This window comes from Periophthalmus magnuspinnatus, chromosome 17 (assembly GCF_009829125.3).
Source record: "Periophthalmus magnuspinnatus isolate fPerMag1 chromosome 17, fPerMag1.2.pri, whole genome shotgun sequence".
In the NCBI taxonomy this organism is placed as follows: Eukaryota; Metazoa; Chordata; class Actinopteri; order Gobiiformes; family Gobiidae; genus Periophthalmus; species Periophthalmus magnuspinnatus.
Genome location: NC_047142.1, coordinates 3,875,268 through 3,891,950, shown reverse-complemented (window position 1 = coordinate 3,891,950; position 16,683 = coordinate 3,875,268). Strand labels below are relative to the sequence as shown.

Here is a 16,683-nt window from a genome sequence, read left to right as displayed (position 1 = left end):
AAGAGATTTTCGCAACTCTCAGAGACCTGTACGGAGTTTTGCCGTGACAGTAAAGCTAACAACAACTAGCATACTAACAAGCACTTCCTGATTATTGGACGATAAAATGCACACAGCAAACTTTTTTTTTTTCTTCCTTCAAGAGCTGTTTCTATATCTGTTGTGGTTTTTGCTCAGATACATGCGGAAAAGTGGGTCCAGTGTGTCGTTTTTATCAATGCCCAAACTCATCTGCAAAAGACAATGAAAAGAACAACACACATTTCTACTGTAGCGTCATATCTCATATCCATTCTGCTGAAACATAGGACTGTACTGGGAACCCAATCTGTAAAACTATTTACAGGCTACAGAAGACAGGCCATTGTTCGGGTAAACATTTGGACCATGTATCAGACTGCCAGTGGCTCCTTTTTTCTGGGGAATGTATTTTAGGAGTCCGGAGCGCATGTGCTTATCTGCCTGAGTGAGCCAGCCCACAGTGGACCATGTGAGGCAAACATACCAGGGCTTATTCCCACTGTCCGTTCATATGATGAGAGCAGACAGCTTCTGACCTGATAGTTAAAGGGATATGATGTTTTTAAATGAATTATGGCCTGATACATTCATGAGCAAAAGGCCGTGAGTCGTATTGATACGTTTATGGCTCTGGGTTATTTTGGTGTGCGACAGGTGTCAGATGTGTCGATGATAGAGAGTCGTGTGGGGTTTTTGAGGCTTTGAATGCATCGTGATTATGGGCGGTCTTCCTGTTTGTATATAGTCCTGCATATTATAACTGAACATCAAAGTATTTAAGGAAGCACTAATACTGGTATCGATATCAGCGCCGATCCTGGAAACTCTGCTGGATCCATTATGTAATAAGTTAACTGTGTTTTTTGAGTTGCTAATTGAATTCTGACTGACAAACAAATTGCTTTTATAATAATAATCTCCTTGAGGTTTCTCTTTTTCCACAGTTTTTTTTTTTTTTTTTGGTCGAGAAGACTTATCTAAGGACAGGGGCCGCTCTGGGACAGTTCTCCTTTTGCTTGTTTTCTGTTGATTAATCTACTTGTCTGTTATTAACTAATGTCTGTTTCATTGTTGTTTTTCTAACTTTCTGTTGGTTAAATCAATTACAGTTGTTCCTCACTATATCTTGGTTCACCTTTCGCGGTCTCGCTGTTTCGCAGATTATTTTTCATGCTTTTTTTCCAGTGTATGATCGTGCATCGTGTTGTGCGTCCTAATTGGCTGTTGGACTGTAGACCATTGTCCATCAGTCTCCTCCGTGCCGTGTCTCCTGTACAGTACAGAATGTGTTCAGACAAATTTACATAAACGTTGGATCACAGTGTGACTCTGAAGTGCTGTACGTTTGCAATTTGTTTTCTCCCCCGACAAAACCCACAATGTCGATGAAACGTTCTGCACCGACAAAGACGTCTACGAAGGTTTGAACTTTGTGTTTAAACAAGAGAGAAATGTGAGAAAATGTTCATGCCTGTGTGAGAAAAGTGTATAAAGTGTGGGGTGAGGGGTTTTTCTGCAAAACCCATAGAGAATAATTGTAAAAAATAAAGCTGATACTTGCGGGTTATTTTTAGAATGTAACCCCCGCGATAAACGAGGAACCACTGCATCATGTTCCGTCATAAGAGGCACCTGCTGTTGTGATTTTGGGCTTTACAAAAATAAACTGAATTAATAATAACTGTAAGGAAACTGTAGTGGTTCTGTAAATACACATGTCCCTTTTCATTGCCTTTTTCACTCACTTTTCAATCGTACTATTCACCTTATTCCAGAAGTTGCCTTGGACGCCGCCATTGTCTTTCTGGTTGTATTATTCTGCATGAAGCTGCCGATCTTGACATTAAATAAATAAGTTCTCAAGTAACTACAGAGCAACTTTAGAGCCTCCAGAGAATCAGTGCAGTGTTGACTTGTTGGCCACTTGAACATACAACGTTTTACACAAATTAAGCTACTTTATATCAGATTTTAGGGACAAAACTTGTCACAAATGAATGGGACTCTGCTTTAACCGGAAGTGTCACCACAAAGAAGGTGCGGCTCAGTCTCATTTACTCCAAAAGTGAATAAGGTCAATAGCCACAGGCAGCGACAGTTAAACCAAAGCAGATAAAAAGTGAATAGCAACCAGCCCCAATGGACCAATCAACGTCACGCCAACACAACAGAAATAGTTAGACAAATTGTGTGAAATATCTTGCTCAAGTACACAAACACAGACAATAAGCAATCCCATTAATCTCCAGGGAACCATCAATCCTCTGGTAAGTGGGTGAAGATCTCTATCAATTGCCGCTTTAGTTTTAAATTTGGCATTCTCCCTGTTGGCATGCTTACAAGCCGTACCAAACCACATTACTCAATCGCTAAATCACAGACCTACACGATGGTTTAACTCCCAAAGGAACCTAATCTCTTCTCCCAGGGGTGCACCTCCCTCAAAACCCGAGTCCAAATGTTTGCAACCGTCGCCCCCTTTTGTGCTGCAATCCTCCGAGGCGGTATTGTGTGACGTCCTTTCTGTGCTCTCAGTCTTGCACAAAGATTTGCTTCGCTTTATTACTCCCCAAAGTGGGAATTTGCCGGATAAATAGGCACCAAAACAAGGTGGAGTCATTTGGTGAAACGCAAATCGTCCACTTAATGCTTCTAGTTTCTTGTTATTCATATATTCGCTTAAGTTTGTTGTTTGGTTTTTCAGGTTTTATGAGTAAAATCTGATTTATTTTGCTATATAAGTGGTCACTTAATAGGTTTTAAAGAGTAATGCATTGGTAGTTTAACCTGTTGGACAGCTGGACACTTTTGAGATGCTATCGTCAGTCAAAACAAAGCTTCTTGCATGTGCCTGGTGAAGACTTTAGACGTTGCAGTTGGCACAGTCTGACCCTGGACTTCTGATTGGCTGTTAACACGTGCTATTGCCGTGGTGACGATAAGAGTGATGTAAGTGTCTGTGTTTAGCAGAGCAGTCTGAGGCGCCAGGCCAGCCCCATAGATATTTACTACCACCACAGTCTTGTGATAGCTCGCACTAGTATTCGGACACGGTGCCGGGCGGAGGTTCTATGTGGAAAACTGTGAGAGAGACAGTACAGAACAAACTTAGAAAGCATTGTCTGACGCAGGCTGTGATGTAATGGGTATGGACGGGGTGCAGATCCCTAAACTAGGCCTCTCGCGACTTATCTGTCTATGAAAACTGGAACAATTTATTTTTGGGGGCAGTATTTATCATGGGTACTTTTTGCAGCTGTAAAAGGTTGAATGAATAACTCCTATGACGCATTACAGATTTAAATTAAGAACTAAAGTGTTTCATTCTGCTGTTTATTTATTGCAGCTCATGAGTTTTAACAATACAGTGGTCCCTCTCTATAACTTGGTTCACCTTTTTTAGTGCAATTTTTCATGCTTTTTTACATCGTCTGAACATGCATTATGTTCTGCGTCCTGATTGGCTGTTGGACTGTAGACCATTGTCCATCAGTCTCCTCCGTGCCGTGTCTCCTGTACAGTACAGAATGTGTTCAGACAAATTTACATAAACGTTGGATCGCAGTGTGACTCTAAAGTGCTGTACGTTTGCAATTTGTTTTCTTCCCGACAAAACCCACAATGTCCATGAAACGTTCTGCACCGACAAAGACGCCTACGAAGGTTTGAACTTTGAGAGAGTTTAAACGAGAGAGAAATGTGAGAAAGTGATAACGCCTGTGTGAGAAAAGTGTATAAAGTGTGTGGTGAGGGGTTTTACAGCCAAAACCATATAGAATAATTGTAAGAAATAAAGCTGATACTTCGTGGATTTCACCTATTGTGGGTTATTCTTAGAACGTAACTCCCGCAATGAACAAGGGATCAGTGTAGTGTAGATTTAGAATAGTTTTTGTGGTTTAAATCTGCTCTTAGATTTTTGCGTCAGTGGCATAAATTAGTTTTGTTTACCATCTATATTTACTTCAGCGATATATCCCACTTTAAAATGTGTTATCGTGACCTCAGAAACAAAAATGTGTCCATCTGCTTAGTTTTACGTCAACTCTTGCTTACGATTGGCTCTCAGTAGCTGCTTGCTAAATTTAAGACATCTCAGTTGTTTCACAGCGTTAACAGACCTGTGCAATAGTGCAACGGTCGTATAATAGACATGTACATCTTAATATCTCTTTGCATAATTTCGTTAACAATATTCAGGCAACATTTTAACAGTGCATCAGGCTGAAACGTGTCTGTAAATGTAAGGTTGATGTGAATGAACCATAGAATTAACCACAAAAGAGGAGAAATATCACTCCTTGGCCCTTTGGTTTGGAAAACTACACCTGGAATTTTGTATCTTTTTTCTTTTACATTCATTTTAATAGTTTTAAATGTGTTCTCTTTGTTCTAATTGTACATATCTCCAGAGAACTCCACCCTCTTTCAATTATTCATATTGGCTATTGACTGTAGAGTGAATGAAAACAGGCATCCATGATATTACTCTATAAACAAACTTTCACATTTTGACCTCTAGACTCCCTCTCCCGCTGTGGAGAATTCTCCTGTAAAATATTTTATTAAAGAAGTCTCTCGTGCAGCAGCTGCCTTCAGGCTTTGACAACACAAGATTCATACAAGTACAAACATGCAGCCAGTTTTGCCTCTTGGAGCTGCGCTGGAGCTCTGTCGGCCCTTTGTTGACGTTTTTCTAATTCTGCCATGGAGACACGGGCAAATACTCTGGGCTCCCACCACCTGTCGCACACAGACCAGCAGTTGTACATTGTATTGTTATAAGTTGCTCCACCCGCTGGACTGCAGCCTGTCAGAGAGGGGCCCTTGATGTAGCAGCAGAGGGTGATTCCATCTTTCATTTGACTCCCGTTCTGTCAATACATACTCCCATTCCAGGCAGACATGGGTGTGAGCTAGCTAATTTAACAACAACATAATTCCTTCACATATCCAAGAAATAAAGTATAAAGAGTGTATTTATGATGTATGATGTAGTGCAGGGATGTCAAGATGTATTTCACAAGCAAAGATTAATCTGATTTGATTTCAAGTCCATTAATACTTCAAAAAACTAAATGTGAAAATGAAAGAGCTTTTTATCTTTCTGTAGCACATTTAAGACAACTTCAGCTGAGCAAAGAGCTTCACATAAAAGTCAATGAAAAACAAATATACAGGCAGTTTATGACACATTAATGTTAATTTATCATTTATAAAGTTTGAGTTCATGAAGCAGGTCACATATTTGAGGAATGTTGATCTTAATGTGAAGTCTATGTGAAGTCCAAAGCGCTCATAAACCCTTTAGCACCCATTGTTAATATCCACAAGCATAACTTTTTTTTAGCAAGTGCGAGGCTTTAGAACAGCTTTTTTTCAATCAGTGAAGTAAAATTGGGGTGGACCGCCCAAGCGTAGCCAATCAGAGCTCTGCGCTTGACACTACTTCCCAGTTGGCAAGGGAAAAAAAACCTTTATTATTGGCTGCAGACGGCGCGCATTAGTCTCATTTAGTCATAAATTTACAACACATAATTTACTCATGTGTGGGCTACAGGAGCTCAGTTGGTAGCATGTCAGATCTACTGATTTGAAGGTTGACGGTGCGATTCCAGCTCCCACAGATGACTGATGTTGTTGTGTCCTTGGGCAAGACACTTAACCCGCCATGTCCTCAGTGTCTGTGTGCACTGGTGTATGAATGGGTGAGTGGTTCCTTGATGTGAAGCGCTTTGGGTGCCTTCAAAGAGGAAAAATGGTATATCAAAAGTTTCAAGATTTCACTACTGTTTGGTCACGGTGTCATGAATAATTGAAACTAATCAGAAAAAAACAAAATTTAATATCTTGGCAATAGAATGTACAGTGGTCTCGGGTTTATCGCGGCGGTTACGTTCTAAAAATAACCCGCAATAAGTGAAATCTGAAGCAGTCAGCTTTATTTTTTACAATGATTCTATATGTTTTTGTCTGTAAAACCCCTCACCACACACTTTATACACTTTTCTCGCACAGGCATTAACATTTTCTCACATTTCTCTCTTGACAACAGAATATACTCCATATTAAACTGATTTTAGTATAAACTCCTTTGAATTTTGAAAAATATCGCAACAATTTAAGTGAATATTTTGATTTGATTGCGGCACATGCCCGTTAAATGCTAAAGGAATTGTGTTTAAAGCCCGAGTCTGCGTCTTAACGTGCACATGCCCGGTCTGGACTGTCTGGCTCTCCTTAAGCGGGCGCCCGTGTGTCAGGGGTGAGCTACACCATAACACACAGACTTACAATGCGTGGACGTGAAAGGTCAAAGGTCAGAGGAATTAGCGGGGATGTGAGCGTGTGTGTTGAATGTGTCTGCATGATGCCACACTTGTTTTAAGAAAGGAAACATGTAATTAGCGCGATGTTAAAATAGTGTGTGGTCACGTGAGACATGTTTGCACCGTGTTACTGTGGAAGACGCCAGGTTGTTTTAACCCTCGCTGACATGACGAGTTACACGTTTCTATTATAGGATTAGCATCGTTTGGAAATTATACGCACTGGACATAAATTCTGCTTGGGAGAACAATGTCATGTGGGGACATTTCAAACTCTATTTTGAAATCAAGAAAAAGACAGATTTCTATGGAGCTCCGCAGATGATGGCAAGAAGAAGAATAATATTTACAAAATGAAAAAAAAAAAAAAATCATTTTGAGGGAACGACACAAATATCTTGAGGGAACGAGATATTATCGTGAGGGAACATAATAATTTCTCTCTATATTATTTCACCAGCAATATTTATCTTAAAAAATAAAATAAAGATAATTAAGTAGCAGCTGCTTAGGGCCCGGACGGCACCAGAGGGCCCCCAAGAGTCCATATATTTATATTGAAAATAATGATTAGAAAGATGTTTTTTTCCTAAAACTAAATGGCACTCGGGTGTTAATACTAGTCTACATACCCCTTTTAAACGATTAGATGTGTTTTATTTCCAGTAACTAGACATGTGCTGCCTACACTTTTGGAGTCAGGCAGTGGTGTGGACAGCTACGTGTTTACACCAGCGTGAAGGACCCCTCCCCTCAGGTGCACTCTGGATGAGCTGAGGCAACAGAGAGACATTTGAATGGGTCTTTTACAAAGTAAAAGACTGAAAGTTAGTGAAGTTCAGCTTATCTAAAGTACAGGACAATGCATGAAGAGCCCAGAGGAAGAAACATGGACTTTTCAGAGAAGACTCGAGATACGTCCCATTTTACATCAGTGGATCAGCAGATAAAACAGAGAGTTTGGACTTGTATAATTCTGCAGACAGGACACACCTCAGAGGGACAGAGGACAGACAAGACACACCTCTGGGGGACAGAGGACAGCAGGTGAGTCTGTTTATTACACTGTCTGTTTTTGGTTGTGTCTCGTCCTTTTGTCTCTAAACATCAGATGATGTGAGTGAAGTTAAAGCTGCTCCTGTGTCACATTAACAACACTGACTATGGCACAAACCTGTTACATCTGCTGAACGAAAGAACGACCTGAATTTGTTGTGAATGCTCATAAAGAGATGCACCGATGCACGTTTAGCAAAACGAGTACGAGTCCTTCAGTTTGAGCACTGGCCAATACTGAGTAAAAATACCGCATCCAGACAGAATTTTTACTGGTGCTTGATTATAGTGGTAAATCTAATTAATTTCATAGGATTTTTATAGTGTAGCCACTTTTTCATCTTAGAATTATTTTCATATCTACTGAAATCTCTGTAGTTAGCGCCTGACTTTAATATTTACCGCTTCCTCTTTGCAGACTGCGCTCTGCGCTAACATGCTAACTGCTAACGAGCTAACTGCTAACGAGCTAACTGCTAACGCGCCACTGTTAGCATAACAGTGACTGGTGTGTTACTTTTAGACCACACTGTGACCAATATGGACATGCTGTGCCTCTTTTTAAAGCTCTGAACTCGCTCTGTTCATTAAACTGATACAATGCAGTAAAAGCAAATAATCACCAGCGCCACTTAGCAGCGTTAGCATGCTACTTTCATAAACACAATCACTGGGCTGATCTGTGAACTATAAACACCTTTAGTCCTAAATATTTGTATATTTCATGTGACAGTCACATGTGTCACAGCTGAGCTTAATGTGCAGAACATTGAATGTGCAGCTTAATGTCCAGAGCGGCTCTGTGGAGAGATGAGCTGTGAGTCAAACAAGAGGCAGCACAGATACAGTGGTATCGGCTCTTGGTATCGGCAGCCCATGAACGAGTACCAGTACTGGCACCTGATACTGGTATCGGTGTCTGTTCATCCTACTCATTAATATGTGCATTTACGTGAAATCACAGCATCCAAAGCCTGACAATAAACTTAAAAATAATGTTATCCTAAAATCCTTTTATTTAATGTTCAGTCCAAATGATCTGATGATTATAAATCTGAAGTTATGTTCAGGCTGTTTCTCTTATGCAACTCTTAAATTGTATCAATACTTTGTACTTCTTGAGTGATATGATTTTGAAATAAGTGTACCCTTGCATGAAAGTACAGTGATATTACCTCGTGGCCATGCATTAATATTATATTTTGCAAATGTCTTATGCCAGGCTCTGTAGATTTCGATAGCATATTGATAAAAAATAAGTATAGAATGTCATTTTCAACACGTATTACTATGTGGCCTGATACTCGTTCTGATTCAGTGGTGAAATATGGTCCTGTTTATATGATTTTCTTTAGGATCAATACTTGTTCTAATGAGCCTGTAGCTTTGATGCTAGTTTTAGTAATTTAATATTTTTTTAAAGCAAACCTATTATGCAAAATTGACCACCAAGTTGTAGTTGGAGTGATTTGAGCATGCTTTTTATCTTTATTTATACAGGAGAACCCAATGAGAGCACTTTTTCATGGGTGCCCAGTTTAACATACTGTACATAAATTACAAACAGGAAAACAAACACGTAAATAAGTCCATGTAAAACATTAAAACGGGAGCAGGTGTGTGTATAAAAGTTTATTACCAAATTATAAAATTGCAACTGTGTCACCAACATATCGAGTTTTGCGTTTCCTTGGAGTTTGTTCCATTTTTGTGAAGCAAAACAGCTAAACGCCCTTTTTCCGTCTCAGATTTGCCGCGGCTCGTTCTTAGCCTTTAATCACTTATTTTCAAGGCGCCATATTGTCGAACAACCGTTGTTTTTGCCGCTGCGTTGACACACTTCCTTTGTTCAGTGGACTTGCTTATTCCATTAAGTCGTTTTAGATGAATAATGTGATTTAAAATGTACAAGTTATAACATAATGATCCATGAGTGTCATAGATTATAACTATAGCGCAGACACGAGCACAATAGGTCTGCTTTAGTGCGTGATAGGTGTGGTTGGACAGAACACATTTACATGACTCAGGCTTTGGGCTGTGGCTCTGTTTAGCCGATACTAACGTGATGATAGCAGAGAGGTGCTTTGTGATGGAAGTGTTTGGTGGAGTTGGGTCTGATTTAGTAATAAAGTTTACATCCGTCTTAGGTGGAGGCAGCATTATAACATGTCTGAAACCTAACCGTACCTCGCCTGTACTACAGGTGTGCCCCAAGGGTCCATTCTGGGGCCATTGCTCTTCACTCTATACATTAATGACCTGCCCTCCATCTGTGATGTAGAAGTCTTAATGTCTGCTGATAATACGGTCTTTTTTGTGCATAGTTCTGACGCTAATTCTGTTGCTGCTAAGCTATTCACCACAATGGCAAAAGCACTAGAGTGGCTTAACAATTCCTGCCTTGCGCTGAACACTGAGAAAACGGTCACTATGTATTTCTCGAACAAAAAAACTCAAAATGTCTTCCCAAATATTTATGTGGATAATCGCATGATCAAAAACGTTGAAGAGGTTAAATATCTAGGTGTCATATTGGACCCTTCACCTCTAATGTCTTGAAGTTTAACATTGCAAACTTTCGACATATCAGGAACACGTTATCACTAGAAGTTGCAAAGTCTTACTTTGATGCCACGATCATGTCTCATACTTTGTATTGCACATCATCATGGTCTCAGGCGAACCTAACAGCTCTAAAATCTCTTAGATCTTTACATAATCAGGCCCTGAAAATTCTCGATAAAAAGCCAAGGCGTTACCATCATTGCCATGTTTTGGAAAAATATAAAATACTAAGTTTCGACAACTTGATCAGGTACTCTGATATCCGTCTGGTCCATAAAGTTTTACGTGACGTCGCCCCACCTTCTCTTAAGACCTACATCCAGCCTCGCTCTCAGCCTACAAGTAGAGTGTTAAGGTCTGGCACTTTTAACTAATAAATATTTATTTTATTGTATATTTGTATATTGTAAAGTTGTTTTGTGTGTGTGTTCCCAGGACCACAGATGGAAATTAGCTATGAGCTAAATCTGGTACAAACGTATCTGCCACTGTGCTTAATGTAATTGTACATGGTCTCAATAAACCAATAAATGAAATGAAAATGCTTTTATATAATGCTTTGATGATGGGGTGTGCTAAAAACATCATCATCATATATAGTGACACTAAATTATGTAATATAGTAGTGATATTGTGGGCTACTGTATTGATATATTGACACCATGGATATTTTTTTGGTTTATTTTACAGAATAATTTCTGATTGGTGCCTGTTTAGAGAAAGAAAGCTTGTTCAACCAGTGTGTTTATATACGGTATTTATTATTTTAATGAATAAAATTGGTGTTTTTCATATTAGCTTTGTGCCGATGGTGGTTTGGTTCTTAAAAAATAGTGACATATCGCAGAATATCATGTACAATATATCAATTATTAGTAAAAGAATAATTCTAATCTGTCAACTGGACAAAAAGTTGTAGGAGTGAAGAGGCGAAGACGAAGTTAAGGCAGTGTCCAGCAGTGATCTGACCAGAACTGAAGAAGCGGCTTGGATCAACAGCGAAACGTCTTCACTCCTACAACTTTTTGTCCAGTTGACAAATTTAAATTTTTCTTTTACTATGGAACAGACCTGGACGACTGAAGGATTACACAGATATATCAGTTATTACATTTAATGCAAAATGCTGATATTGTTTTGGCAGTCATGTATTGAATCGTCAGAGTTCATAAGATTCCCAGCCCTACTGTGTTCATTATAAAGCAACATTTATCAGACCCAGGACTTAAATGAAATAGTGCTATAGATAAACTTTGTTCTGAACAAACTACCCGATCCACTCTGTCCTCTTTGAACCAAAATTGCTCAGTCATCTTTTCTTTTTGAACCATCAGACAATGGAATCAGCTCCAGACATTATGAAATTGTCTCTCGATTTGAATAATTTCACTAGAAGTTTGAAAAAGTACATTGTAGATAATCAAATGTGTCCACATCAGTCTAGTTTATTTTTTACTGTTCTGTTTCACTTGTAAAAATCTGTATATAATGATTTTTTTATATTGAAATGGACTATAGGAAACATACTGTGTTGGACATGTGGACATTGTATTTTGTTTACCTGCTAATGTTAATGATAAACTGTTAGTCTTATAATGTAATTGTAATGAAATGTGTATTTTTAATGTGTGTTCACCTGCCCAGGGACTGCATACGGAAAGTAGCAGTAGCTAAATCTGGTATGAATCATCTTTTCTTTTGTTAGATTAAAAGATTTGTACGTGGTCCCTGACAAGTTAAGAATAAAGAAAGAAAAAAGAAGCATCAGAGCGCTCTCATGACCCCATCGTTTGCCTCCTCCACAGCTCCCGTCAGGCCTCTGTCTGTGTAAATCCTGGAGAGCGGGCCAGGGCAGACATGGCTCTGCTCAAGTGTTTGTGCCACATGCTTGTCAGTCTTGTCTTTGGATGCCATTGGGATCTGGTGCCGCGGTGCTGAGCGTGCCAGCACAATATTTCATGCCTCTCTAAACAATATGTAGGCACAGAACATATTTCAGCGCTGTGTATGTTTAGACGAGAAGGTCATAAACGAAGCAGAGCCTTGACCGCTCAAGCCTGGACTTAAAGTTGTAAATAGGGGTTGGAAATGTAGGAGTATGGTCAGAAAAATGTGCATTTGAAAATTATTGTCGGATGGACAGTAGTCTTCTTGTTATGATACTAAAATTGTAACTTGGATTCAGTGCTAAGGAAAAGGTTTGACGCACGATACCGATTTTGATATTTCTTAAACAGTGGAGGATCATTTTAGGCAACATTTTGTCCAGTTGACAGATTTAAACATACCTGGACGATTTAGGGATTACACAGACATCTAATCCTGTCCTAATCCTATTTATGTCATTTCCTTCAGCATCAAAATTTGCTCCGATCTAGTTTAACATTGATTAGCTGGTGTACATTCACGTGACAACCCTACAGGACAGTTTTTTTTTCAAACATTATGGTAGGTTTTGCAGTTGTCCAGCTATTGGTACAACTTGCAGCAGCTGATACGATTGTGGTTTTGCTAAAAGTTTTATTACATCGTTTAAAATAGCTCCCAACAGCTACCCTTAAGAGTTTGTTTAAGATCAGCTGTCATTAACATTGCTAAGACTTCCAGTTCAGTCCAAACAGTGTGTAAATCATGAGTTATCACTGTTACGTTATCACGCTGTTAAAGCTGTAGTAACGTAGTAACTGGGAGTAAAAGGCCCTGGGTCGAGCAGATTGTCACTGCGCTGTGTGTCACTTGACGGGTTCCTGAAAGCGGCGGGGGCACGGGCTGTTTACGGGGGCATTAGGAGGGAGGCGGAATGTGGCGCTATGTTTGGAATCTGAGATGTTGCTGCGTGCCAGGCCTCACGTCTCTGCTCTCTCCCCCGTGGCAGCTCCGGCATGCTCCCCAATCCGACAAACCTGGAAGTAAAACAAAATCCGCTCAATGTACCGCAACATTATCTCTGCATTACAAACCAGTTGCAACATTTAGATTGCGAAGAACTTCTTGTGTAGCAATGGAGATTTACTGTTCATGTCAGAAATTCATACTTTGCAGCAGAGGTCACCAACATTCCCTGGGGGTGTGATGCTAACTGTAGGCACTGCTCGGTCTGAGAGTTAATCTGAGTTTTGTTTTAACACCATCTGACCATAAAGAACTGACTTAGTGTGACTAAAGTGGGAAGATTTGTACTGTTAAACATGCCGCGCACACATAAAATCACAGTCACAAGCTAGCTAGCATTAGCCAACAGTTTTCCAGTTCGCCACTCGCCCCATTTTTTGTTGAAAATATACCTAAGCGGAAACATGAATCCTGAATTTGATCCCAGTTTCTCGTGTAAATGTGGAATTTAAATCAATTTTCAGACTATCTAGAAACGTATCCGGCTGTGTTTGCTAATGTGTGTACTGTGTCACCATGGTAACTGCTGGACATTCTGCCATAGACACACATGCGCAACCCAACATCATGAAAAATAGTTAATTTTTCCAGCTTTTTCTTTTACCAAGAAGCCAGTTCCAAGGACAGACTAGACAAAAATAACTGTAATGACTGAAATGAAATGGTTTAATATGTTTTGTCTATTTCTGTTTGAAGCTATATGACATTTTAATCTTCAAATCTTTACCCTCTTTTTACCAACGCAATACGAGAGCCAAGTTCCCACTGGTGACTGTCCTTGGTCATACGATTTGTTGTTATTTACAATCTTTTGTTTATCCCAATTAGTGCTTCAAATCAAAAATAACCTCATCAACATTTTTGGCAGACTCCCCTCCTGACCTCCAGGACAGTGAATGCAGCGTTCAGTGAGTTTGTGTGTGGCTTTGTGGTTCTCTGCCCATCCGGTTACACTGAGGTGGAAGTGCTCACTGATTAACTCCCAGCCACACCCCTTTTGAAAGTGAGGTCAAAGAGGAAATATTACACCATGAACCAAATATATAAATGTTTTACCCACTTATTCACTTTACCCACCCACAGATGAAATAGTATTACCAAAGAAATGAAGCTCATCGAGGTTAGCGGCCATATTTGGAATAACAACCGCAAGTATCATAGCAACCAAAGAGCCAATCCGGAGCGAGGCTGTTGAAGGTAATGCCCCTTCCTGCCCGCACCGCTGGTTTAACAGGGAGCGAGCGCTTAGCAACGCTGTCAATCAAACTTGTTGCTAACGTTAATGATAGCGGGAGCAAACTCAGGGAAAGAAGGCAAGCCATTTGTCTATTATTAACTTGATTTACAGACAAAATAGTAAAATAAAAACACCAGGATCATGTAGAGTGGGTTAATATGAACGTTTTACGACCAAAATGACGAGTCCGACAGTGGCAGTTATGGAGAGAGGGCCCACAGTTTTTCAATAGAAAGTGAATTGAAGCTGGAAGCACGCTCATGATCACTTCGTATTTGGAACGCAGTGGCTAGCAGGTTAGCTTCGTCCATTTATATATACAGTCTAAGATCCAGATACATTGTCTAACCGCTTTCTAACACTTTAATGGCAAAAACTACATAGACCCATGATCCTTTTTGTGCTTTTGAGAATAACATTTTCAATACTCCCACAACATCATCGCAAATATAGTTCCCAGAGGTTAATTCGTCGGAAATGTCGAATTTACTTTCATTATAAAAGATAAAAGCTTTGTTTTTGTGGCAAGAAACGCAAGATAAGACAGTTCCCATGCTGCTCTTTGACCTCTCTTTCTAGCAATTAATCACCCAGAAACTTACCTGAACTTCAGACCAGTCTTTCTCGTGCCCAAGGTGAGAAATCCATCAAGATAATTACGCCGCTTTCTTGACAGAGTCCACATCCCAGCGGCAGGGATGGCTAAGCTACACTCTGCTTTGCTTTGACAGCCGTGTTAGCAGCTCTACCGTTCATGAAAGCGCATGGGCCTTGAAAAGCTCACTGGGGTATAAGGCGAGTGCGGGCCTGCCAACACGGTGTAAAGTCTAATGTCTTGTGCTAAGGCAAGAATATACAGTTTTCACTTTCTGCTCAAGGGCAGGGAAATCTTTGCCTGGGACTTTTGCCGTGTCAATATACAAGGAAAATCAATATGTCACTAATAAAACAAGAGGGGTGTAGTGTCAGTTATATCACGGCTTGTGTTGACATTGTAGGTGCAGTGAATAGTTAATGTTAAAGGCTGTAAATTCCAAGCCACACCAAGTCCTTAGACAAAGAGAGCTTTAAGAACACGTGATCGATCAAAGACAGAGTCACCTTTAGAGGATGTTCTTGAAAAGACTTGCCCACCATAAAACTTTTTAAAATGACAGCAGGGGACATACTTGATATTCTAATTTTGCGTATTTATACAACTATCCCATTGCACTTCTGTTTTTCATTCTACTTGTAGACAGTGGCAGTTTCAAGTATGCAAATAATTGTGAACGTGAGTCAGAATCATAGACTGTATATATTAATGTACATTGGTAACCTGCTAGCTGCCACGTTACAAACACAAAGTGAACACGGGCACATTGACTCTGGCTCTGATTCACTTTACTTTGGAAAACTGCGTCCTCTCTCTGTACCTGCTGCTGTCAGACTCGTCATTTTGGTCTTGAATGTTCGTATTAACCCGCTCTACATGATCCTGGGGTTTTTATTTTGCTGTTGTTTCCATAACTCAAGATATGAACATTAATAACAGACAAATCAGGTGCCTTCTTCCCCCAAGGTCGCTCCTGGTAGTGTTAGCAACAGGTTTGATTGACAGCGTTGCTAAGTGCCCACTCCCTGCTAAACCAGTGGTGCGGACGGGAAGAGGTGTTACCTTAAACAGCCTTGCTCGGGATTGGCTCGGTTTAATAATTATTGTGATGATATCGTTAATCGCGATTATTTTGGTCACAATAATCGTGAGTCAAATTTTGAGTGAGTTAAATTTTAATATCGTCCCATCCCTAGTTGCTATGACACTCGTGGGATATGATACTAAGTGCGATATATGGCTGAAGTAAATATAGACGATAAACGATAATATTGACACCAAACCATAAAGCTGAATCACCTCAAAAAAACGACTCTAAAGATACGATATTATTAAAAAACATGAGATGCAGTAAATAAATAACTGGCAGAATGAAACACTTCAGCTCAAATCTCATTGTAGTACAGAAGAATAAACAACATTTCCCACTAGTACAAAGAAAAAGACCCCTTGATAAATACTGAGCCCAAAAAATTTTAAATACGCTTTGAATATCACATTTATTACATTTAGAACATTTCAAATTAAGTTTAAAAATGTAAATTAATAACACTTTGCCACAAGATTTAACAAATATTGAATAAAAGTTGTTTTTCAGACATGGGATTCTTTTAATATCAGCTGTGTGGGATGTATGTGTGATATATCCTCACAAAGGACTTTCTGTTTTAAAAAGGTAGAGGGAAAAAAGCTAGAAAACGTGCTTTGTGTTCATGTATGGCCCATGATTGGTGTAAAGATGATGAGATATACTAACTTTACACCACCTGGGCCATGTTTATCCCCTTCAGCCTGTTATAGATTGGCTAACTGTTTGATTCAACTGGCATGGGCACAAAGATAACAGCCACAGTCCGAACAATCTGTCAAAAAAAAGACCAAACAGGAAGCAACGAAACGGGAGCTAGCATCATTTAACCCAGTCAATGTTTGTCAGTTTGAAAAATACAAAGGACTGATCTTGTGCCCAGACATTCACGAAAAGG

The 16,683-nt window shown here is 39.7% G+C and overlaps 1 protein-coding gene across 2 annotated transcripts in view; it reads left to right on the top strand.

The window, feature by feature from the left end:
- The window catches only part of LOC117385057 (laminin subunit alpha-3-like), an 89,736-nt gene that overhangs the window by 6,382 nt on the left and 66,671 nt on the right, over positions 1 to 16,683 (top strand). The gene's annotated exons all lie outside the window — the stretch shown is intronic.